At 40.6% G+C, this 9,366-nt stretch overlaps 1 protein-coding gene across 2 annotated transcripts in view; it reads left to right on the top strand.

The window, feature by feature from the left end:
• The first annotated feature begins 211 nt into the window (after positions 1 to 211).
• The window catches only part of arhgap4b (Rho GTPase activating protein 4b), a 39,866-nt gene continuing 30,711 nt past the window's right edge, over positions 212 to 9,366 (top strand). For both annotated transcript variants that reach the window (XM_066670629.1, XM_066670628.1), the window contains exon 1: positions 212 to 490. The gene's annotated coding sequence lies outside the window, so the exon portion shown is untranslated. The remainder of the gene's footprint in view (positions 491 to 9,366) is intronic.

The following is a 9,366-nucleotide window of genomic DNA, read 5'->3' as shown; positions in this document are numbered from 1 at the left end:
CATATCCATCCCTGTATTTATAGCAAGCCTGCAGGGAGTGGGGAGAGATGGGGGCGTGGCTTGGCTTATGACATTCTCTCAGTGCAGCGAGCCATTGGGCGCGCACGGTTTGAACGCGCACTCGTGTGTGTGTGTGTGTGTGTGTGTGTGTGTGTGTGTGTGTGTGTGACAGAGAGAGTGAGACAAGGGGGGAGCTGTTTTCTTGTGCGTGTGTATGTGTGTGTGCTTGCATGCATGTGCATGTGTGAGAGAGTGGAGGGCTATTTTGAATGCGAAGCTCAGAGAGAGAGAGAGAGAGGTCTATGTTGAATGTGTCAGAGGGAGAGAAATCAAATTGGCTCCATGAAATCTCTGTGACTCAAACACAGTGTTCTCTGTGTCCAAGGGAGAGAGAGACAGAAAGAGAGAGCAAGGGAGGTGGAGGAGAGAGGAGTGAGGGAGGTAGAGAAGGAGAGAGAGGAAGAGAGGACAGGAGATTACAGAGAATGAGGTAAGCCTTTTGCCATTGTTTATTATTGATGTATGTGAGTGTAACGTCTGTCCACTGTCAGATTGTGTGTGTGTGTGTGTTTGTTCATGCCTGCAGCATTACACATAGAGTGGACATGTGTGTTTATGTGAACCATTGTTTTATCAGTGTACCTGTCAGTGACTGTATGACTGTCTGTATGTCTGTGTGTGTACAGGTTTTCGATGATGCTCACAATTTCTGTGCATTGTCTAATTGTGTGTATATATAGGGACCAAGGGGGTTGTTTCTGTTTGGTCTGACAATGATATCAACACACACACATACACATTCATGGAAATACACATACACTTTACATATACACATACACTACTGCACAAAAATCAGATCAGTGGTATTTCATCCCATGTGTTGTCATGCAACCCTTACTTTGCAAATGTCAGAAATCAGCTTTCATCTATTTTCAAAACATCGATATTAAGAGATTCATATCTACTTCAGGTCTGGATAAATCCACAGGTATATACTATTTCTCCACAATAAGAAGACAGCCCAGTGCTTCTGGCCTGGACAGATGCCGTTACTAAGAAGCAGTTACTGGGAAATGGTAAAAAGAAGAGAAATCAAGCATTAAAAATAAGAAAAGAAATAAGACTGCTGGTGTTCCCTGAGAACCCAGAACTCGACATCATTGGATTTACTAGTAAATAAAAACAAGTACTCAGACTGAAATCTAGAGGTGTTAAAGTTCCTGCAGATGCGTATTAAAGATTGAAACAAGCCTTATGAAATGGGAAGCAGTAAAAAAGGCTGAGGTTGGACAAACTAAAAAATGAAGGGTGGTCACATGGCTTTTGCTCAGTACCACATATGAATACATATGTATACACAGTCCTCCTCCATATCAGGTTCAGCTGTGTATGTGTACACAAATGCATGTAGGCTACTCTGTCAGCCATTTGAGCTGCTGAAAGGATTGTGTGTGTGTGTGTGTGTTGCGCATGTGTGAGCTGCTAACGGTTTGAAGAGTGTGTGTGTGGCTGCTTCCTGTTTCAGTATATCTCAGCATTGATCCATACCAGACAGCTACCACCTCCCAATCTCCATCTCAATCTCAGTTCTGACCAAGCAGCATTCTCCTCCACCTGTTTTTCCTTCTGCTTTTTCTCCTCTCCATCTCTCCTTGCTCTTTTTCATCACTTCTTCCCACTCTCTCTCCCCTTTCTCCCTTTCTCTTCCTCATGCTTTCTCTATTCACCTTTCTCCCTTCTCCCTTTCTCCTCTTTTTTTCTCGTCCTTCTCCTCGTCTTCTTTTCTCTCTCCCTTCTCTTTTCTTACTCTTGCATCTTTCTCTGTCCTTCTTCCTCTTATCTTCTTTCACATTTTCTTGCACACATTCTCACGCTAGATCTTATTCTCGTTTTTTAATGTTCTATCTATCTCTCTATTTCTCACTTTCTCCACCCTCCCCCACTCTTTTCTCGCCCTGTTCATCAGTGTGAGTATATGGTCAACGTGAAGGACAGTGTGATGTGAAGGATAGTTGGACATATCAGAGAAGATGCAGAGATTGAGCAAGAAATTTGGTGCTGATAGAAGGGTATAGAGGAGCTTTTTGGACAGAAAGCAGACCTTCTGTGTCTTTCTTTTTGATGGAGAGAATGCTAGAAAGATGCAGACTGTTTATTATGAGAGTTGTGTTTGTGTATGTACCTGGAGAGCTCAAATAGAGAGTGACTGGACTAAAGTAAACTGTGATAGATAAGAGACCAGTTATAAGTCTGACCTCTGGTCACTGTCCAAGGCCCCATGCTCCTCCAGTGGAGGGACATGTGACCTGTCACACATCCTGCATCTGTTATTCCTCATGTCTCATCGCTGCAATCCGTATCATCTCTTTCAGTTCTAGACAAGAATGCAGATTACACAGGCTGTCATAAAACGGACATCATGTGCTTACATTTAAAGTAAGATATTTTCCATACTCCAGATAGTAGTTTTCCCTACATCACATTATCACAATATACCAAATCATAGACCTGAAACATAATTCATTAATTTATTATTTGATAATAGGCCTGTGAATGGAGCAGTAACAGTGGTGCAGCAGGTAGTGTCGCAGTCACACAGCTCCAGGGACTTGGAGGTTGTGGGTTAGATTCCCGCTCCGGGTGACTGTCTGTGAGGAGTTTGTGTGTTCCCCCTGTGTCCACGTGGGTTTCCTCCGGGTGCTCCGGTTTCCTCCGGGTGCTCCGGTTTCCTCCCACAATCCAAAAACACACGTTGGTTTGTGGATTGGCGACTCAAAAGTGTCCGCAGGTGTGAATGTGTGTGTGTCTGTGTTGCCCTGTGAAGGACTGGTGCCCCCTCCAGGGTGTATTCCCGCCTTGTGCCCAATGATTCCAGGTAGGCTCTGGACCCACCGCGACCCTGAATTGGATAAGCAGTTACAGATAATGAATATATATATATATATATTATAATCTCCCAACAGCTCGATTTTGGAAAAGTCCTCACAGAAATTTTTTCAACGTTTGTATACAACATTTGCATAAAGCCTTCCCAGATGAGTAGATGCTGGACGTGCAGCAAAGTGTCTGCAGTAATTGAAAAAAAAGACACATTAAAAACTGAAAATAAATGAAAACAATATACATCAAAAACCAAAATAGTTTCACAGTTGTTTGTAAATTGTTTCCTCATTATAAAAACTGTAGCTAGAAATGGCATTCTTATACTAGCTGGGACTCACTGACTCACTCATTCATGTTCAACAAAATGCTTCACAAGGGATGCCTTGTAACGTTTTGCATAAATAACACTGCATCCTTTTTCAGTTTGTCTGTTCTAGTTTCATTAAGACAAGTCATATACCTCAAGAATGAGGCATCTCATTGGCTGCTTTAGTTTCTGGTTGTCATATGCTATGTGGGCATGCCTTGTATGGCCTTTCAAATGAAAGTGAGTGGTGAGTGTTATTGTGGTGGGGTAAGGATGTGTGATGTGTCGGCTGTAGTGAATGTGTGAACGCTCATATCTCTATTGATGTTATGAGAAGATAAACAGATGGCTGTTAGCTTCTTTAACACCACTCATAATCCTCCTGGTTTATTTTATCTGTTAGTTCATGTTTCGTTTGAAGGTCCTTTAGCTAGGATTAGCAGGAACCTGAAATGTTTTAAAGCTACGTTAGGTGATTTTGTAGGAACCAATCAGTGTGGGTTGGGTTGGAAAAAATCGTACAAAAAAGTCCCAACCCATTCTTTCAGCCCTCCTTCTAAAGCCACTCCCCTAATCTACATGTGAATGTATACACAGAGATTAATAGACACAGAGAGAGCGCTTTAGAGAGAATAATCCTTGTCAAGCCTATATAAATTTTTTTATACTGTCTTGGTTTATTTGGTATTACTCGGTTAAAATCACAAGTGCCCTCTAAAAGTTCCTTAATATTCCATTCCATGGTAAAAAATAACTAAGTTGAGTTTTTCAAAGTTTCAATTCCACCTTAAATGCTTCCGCCATATTCACACAGTCACACTACCAGTATATTTGAGGTTTTCGTTACACCTTAAACAGTGAAGCAATTACAGCAGCCTGGACAAAACTACTCCATCATTTAAGGAGACACAAAGCTGCAAGCTGGAAAATAAACAGCTACATTTGCTTCTTTTTTTCTATTCCACCTCAAGTGCTGTATCTATCACAGAATGGCTCGCAGAGTCAGGTAGGAGGGCCCCTTAAACATTTTGCTTAGGGCCTTAGGAAAGTCTGGACCAGCTCTGTCTATAAATAAACACAAATAAGCCAGCGAGGTACACCACCTCAACTCATGTCCTGTTAAATGTATAGTATATAACATAAGATAAATACCACCAACCAACACTCGCTCAAACTACAGTGCAGATTACGAACAAGATAAACACAGTGAGATAGTTAGCTGACTGCGTTACAAAGAAGCAGCTATTCTGGCTACATAACTGCAACAATTACATTTCACACACACACATACACACACACACACATATACAAAATGATAAATGATATAATTAGCTATCTAGTAGGAAAACAGCTACCTCTGCATCACTTGCCATGCCTTTCTGCGCTCTTAGAGTCCTCCATCATTGGAAAGCTCCACTGATATTTTCTCTGGTTTGTCCTCTGGCTTTATCCAACTTCTTTTTATTTAATACCATCTCTGCCACTGACTTGTGTTTCTTTAGTTATTTATCAGCGCATGCTGTCGTCTGTTTCTCCAGCACTCTGCGGTGCTAGTATGTATGTATATAGTCGCGTATGCACACATTCAGGTCTGGTGTGAGGGCGTGGATTTTGGGCTGGTCAGTAGATTGTCAGTTAAGCAATTCAATCATTTTCTTCGGTCTGAAAGGTATGACTGGATGAAATATTTACAGTTTTTTCTATTTTTTGGCCTTTATACACTTTAATTCATCACATCTGTAAACTTACTGGATTCTACTTATTAAGATTATTTCAAGAAATAAAACAAAAAATATTTTTAAGACAGTTCACCTAACCTAGCTTTTAGGGGTTGTATTCAGAGGCAACGTTTTGGGGGTGGGCTCTGGTGATGTCCTAGATTTGGAATATTAATCTGTTTTAATTTTGAGAATGAAACTGGTTAAATATGCACAATTTCAACTGTATTGTTGTAAGTAATAGGTCAAACCAAAAAAAAGGGCTTCAAAAGGTTTTAAACAAGTTTTCTATGTTTGTAATGGTGCTGTGTTACCTTTAAAAGCAAAACATTTTATATATATATACAATTAGGCAGTGCACAGAAATTGTGAGCATCATCGAAAACCTGTACACACAGAGACATATATATATGTGCGTATTTGTGTGTGTGAGTGTAGATGAGCTGGTCTCCTGCTTGAAGAGATAAGGCCCAGTGCCTGGTCTCATCTTGGTCCCACTGGGAGCGTAAAACAGGATTGATCCCATGGATCTCTAATTCCCCACAGCTCCTTAACTCAATACAGCAGCCAGATCAAGTTTAAACAAGCAGCGGCTGTTTAGCGAGGACTGGGCCTGATCCAACACACTCTTTTCCCTCACACACATTTACACACTCATATACTGGCTTGTATTCCACTGCATGATTAGTATAATTACAATAACATTAGAATGGATATAAAAGTATGCATTCATTCCCATGATGCTCAGCCCAGCAATGGTGCATTTGCTAAAGGCTTATGTAAGTGAACGAATAAACATTTTAATTTTATTGACTCTTGTGGTCTTGCTGACTCCTTTTTTTAGGCCAGTAATAGTGTGCATGCTTTCATTAGATAATCTTGGTGTGGTCTATGGGGACATAGTGCAAACCAAAACCAGCTGTGATTTACCCTTTGCTGCACACACTACTGTGTTGAGCTGGTGTCCATTATCCATAAATCAATAACTGCATGCTTATAATGAAGAGTGCTCCTTGCTCCTGATTGGCTAGCCTAAGGTTTGACCTCTAACCTTTGCCCTTCTTAACGTTTTCGAATGTTCGCGAACATTTGTGAACGGAGAGGAAATGGGGGTCATGATTACTGTTAGAGACTGGGGTTAACTATCTCCACAGAGACATCCAGAGTCACTCACACAAAGATACAACTACTCATGCTGACCTTATCTTTTTCTGTCTGATGCGTTCTCTCTTTTTCTCTCTCTCTCTCTTCATTTTTTATTCTGCCTTCAATCTCTCTTTTGTTCACTCACTCTGTTTTTCTGTCTCTCACTTCTCTCTTCTCTCACCATTTCTGTCTGTTTGTCTTGCTATCACTCTCTTTCTGTCTCATTCTCCATGTCCCTCCCTATTTCCTTCTCTCTCTCTCTCTCTCTCTCTCTCTCTCTCTCTCTCTCTCTCTCTCTCTCTCTCTCTCTCTCTCTCTCTCTCTCTCTCCCTGTATGTCTCTTGCTCTGTCTCTTACATACAGTCTCTCTTTGTGTAGGGGCTGTTCTGCTCTTTGTGCAGCTCAGATGAAAGTGCCCTCTATGCCGCTATTATCACATCACACCATATGAAACAGTCTGAGGCCGCATCAGCACTTTAAGCCTAAAGCGGTTTCCAAACTCTGTAGTTTGTGTGTGTGTGTGTGTTTTTGAGAGAAGGAGATGAGTCAGGTCCCCGCACCCTCTCACAGGAATAACACACTGCACTGACGCAACCCGCAGAATCCCCAGCAACTGCTTCTCTCCTCCAGCTCTACAATCAGTCAAATTTTCACAGCAGCAGAAATGAACTCTCACATCTGGAGTTTGATTATTTTGCCTTAGTGACATTTTCCCCCTGAAATCCCACGTTTGTTGATCCATATTTCATTTCATTAGTATCAAAACATATTACTTTAAATATACATTTATTTATTACATAATAATCTTAAAGTAATAATTACTAAATTAGGAAAGGTAGGTACTTACATGTGAAGCCATTTTCTGCTTAATTTTGAGCTGCCATTAACACAATGTCTATGGACAGTTCAACAACAGTGATGTGATCTCCCACCCCAATATCTCTTTACGTTAAATAATACTTATACACTACTTATTTTTAAATCTTTTGCAACTGAGGAGGGCCTGAAGCCTGCGACACATACAGCTCACCGGACACTGAGAATCTATCTTGGAGGTGATTGACTTGTCCTCAGTTTGTCAGTCCATGTTCAGATAGGGTGAGTGTCAAGAGAATTCTACATATTGTGTGGTGTTGCTTTGAGGCTTTTGGTGGGATCTGAGCAGTAAGGTTTATGCTGGCAGTCACATCATCTATCAGAATAAGTGAGTCAGTTCTGGCTCAGAGCCCTGGCAACATGTTTCACACATTAGGTGGTATGCTTTGGATCAGTTCCTACTTTTCTTCACATTTTCCTCATTTTATTTTTTTGGTCCAGATTAATCATCGTTTTCTCTGTCCATTAGTCCTTGTCCTGGAACATTTTATCTAAGGTTGACCTGGCTTTTCTAGTGCTTTGTGTCTTGTGTAAATTTGAATTTAGCAGTTTTTTTTTTGTAGTTGCAAACAGTGCCCTTTATTCACAAAGACATCTAGGTATTACATGAATCGTTTGAGGATTTTATGCACTGTAGAGGGTGGAATACTTGAAATTCTCACAGTCACTCACTGAGGAGCATTGTTCTTAAAGTGTTGGACCATTCGCTGACACATATTTTGGCAAATTGGTGAGCCTTGACCCATCCTCACTCATGAAGGACTATTTTTTTGTATTTAAACTCAAGTATGTCTGCTTCACAAGCATATAATTTTTTGAATGTTGCAATTTCCTTAGATCTCTCTATTGGAGACAATTGAAATGCTTTGCAGGCATCAAATTGGCATATACTTAATACAAGTTAATTATCACCTCCCCTGTCCATATGCATTTATTTCAAAATATTTTAGCTATTTAGAACCTGGCTTTCATGCACTTGAGCCTAATGGCTTGTATCGTGTGGTAAACCCTCAGAGGTCGTAGTAGTGGTTTCCTTATATTTCATATTTGTAACTACCTCCGGCTCAACGGTTTTTATTCATAGCTGAAAATATTCTTCGGTCATCCTCTGTGGTCTGACATGGGTGGGGTATTGCTAAGCCCTTCTTGCTTCAGCTGATTTTGATATTCAATCAACTTGGCTTGGCTTTAGATAAACTCAGATTTTTCAGCCCTATAGCGGCATGTTGAGTGACTCCAATAACATACTGAGCAAGCAAGACAAGAACAAAGACTACTGGATTAACAAATGGAGAGTAAAATAAGGTAAACGTAAATAGAATAAAGTGAAAGAAGCTAGAAGAGATGCATGAATGTGTGCACAAGCAGAGCATACAAAGTATAAAGAATATAGAGAGTATAAAAGTATTATTTACATTATATAATAGTCTGACAAGTACAGTTGTTCAAGATGCATTAGAAATGTAATAAATTCTTTCCTTTTTTGTAAATTACAGTACAATATTTGATGATGAATGAGTTGTTTATGTTTCTTTTTTGTTGTTGTTGTTAAATATTGTTGTGTGTTTATGTGTTGGCTGAAAATGAAATGAATGTGGAGTGGACTTTGACCTTTTCATTGTCAGGTGCTTGTTGTTCTACAAAATGTTAGCTTATTTATACCATGGGTGTGGGAAACCACTCTCAAGGCACCTGAGACACTAAGGAAGGAGCATCATAAAGGAAGGAGTATATGTGACCACATCAGCTCAGGAACCCTTGTGTTTGAGCACTGTCTTTGCTGAATATCTTAGTGAGACTCTTAGGTAAAGCGGATGTGGGCAGGTGTGCTGGATTTCGTTGAACTGGTTTCCACGTGCTGGTCATATCTCCAAATCAGCTTCTCTCTCTCTCTCTCTCTCTCTCTCTCTCTCTCTCTCTCTCTCTCTCTCTCTCTCTCTCTCTCTCTTCCTCTCTCTCTCTCTTCCTTTCTCTCTCTCTCTCTTCCTCTCTCTCTCTCTCTCTCTCTCTCTCTCTCTCTCTCTCTCTCTCTCTCTCTCTCTCTCTCTCTCTCTCTCTAATAATCCTGTTGCTTAAATGTACTCCCTGATTTTAAATAGTTTACGCTCCATAGAGTGGGTCACCCACATGAGGGCAGCCATTGCTGAAGGCGGTTTCAAACAGAATCTGTGAAGTGCATCTCATTTCAGGGGCAGCATCCTTCGGAGGCTCATTCACATGTGGCAGACAAATGCGTCCTTCTTTTCCCAAGAAATGAAGGATACAACTGGACTATTTTTCACCAGCCAAAATGGTTCATTGCGTGCTGTGCAGATTTCAGAATGTTGCGACACCAGCAGAGGAGCAAACAAGATTTAAACGTACTGTACTCAACATCAAATCATTATTGATACAAATATTAAGACGGAAAATGTACTACAATGTTTAGTGTGTTTA

This window comes from Hoplias malabaricus, chromosome 5 (assembly GCF_029633855.1).
Source record: "Hoplias malabaricus isolate fHopMal1 chromosome 5, fHopMal1.hap1, whole genome shotgun sequence".
Taxonomy (NCBI): domain Eukaryota; kingdom Metazoa; phylum Chordata; class Actinopteri; order Characiformes; family Erythrinidae; genus Hoplias; species Hoplias malabaricus.
Note: the sequence above shows the minus strand (reverse complement) of the source record. Positions and strands in the feature narration are given on the sequence as shown.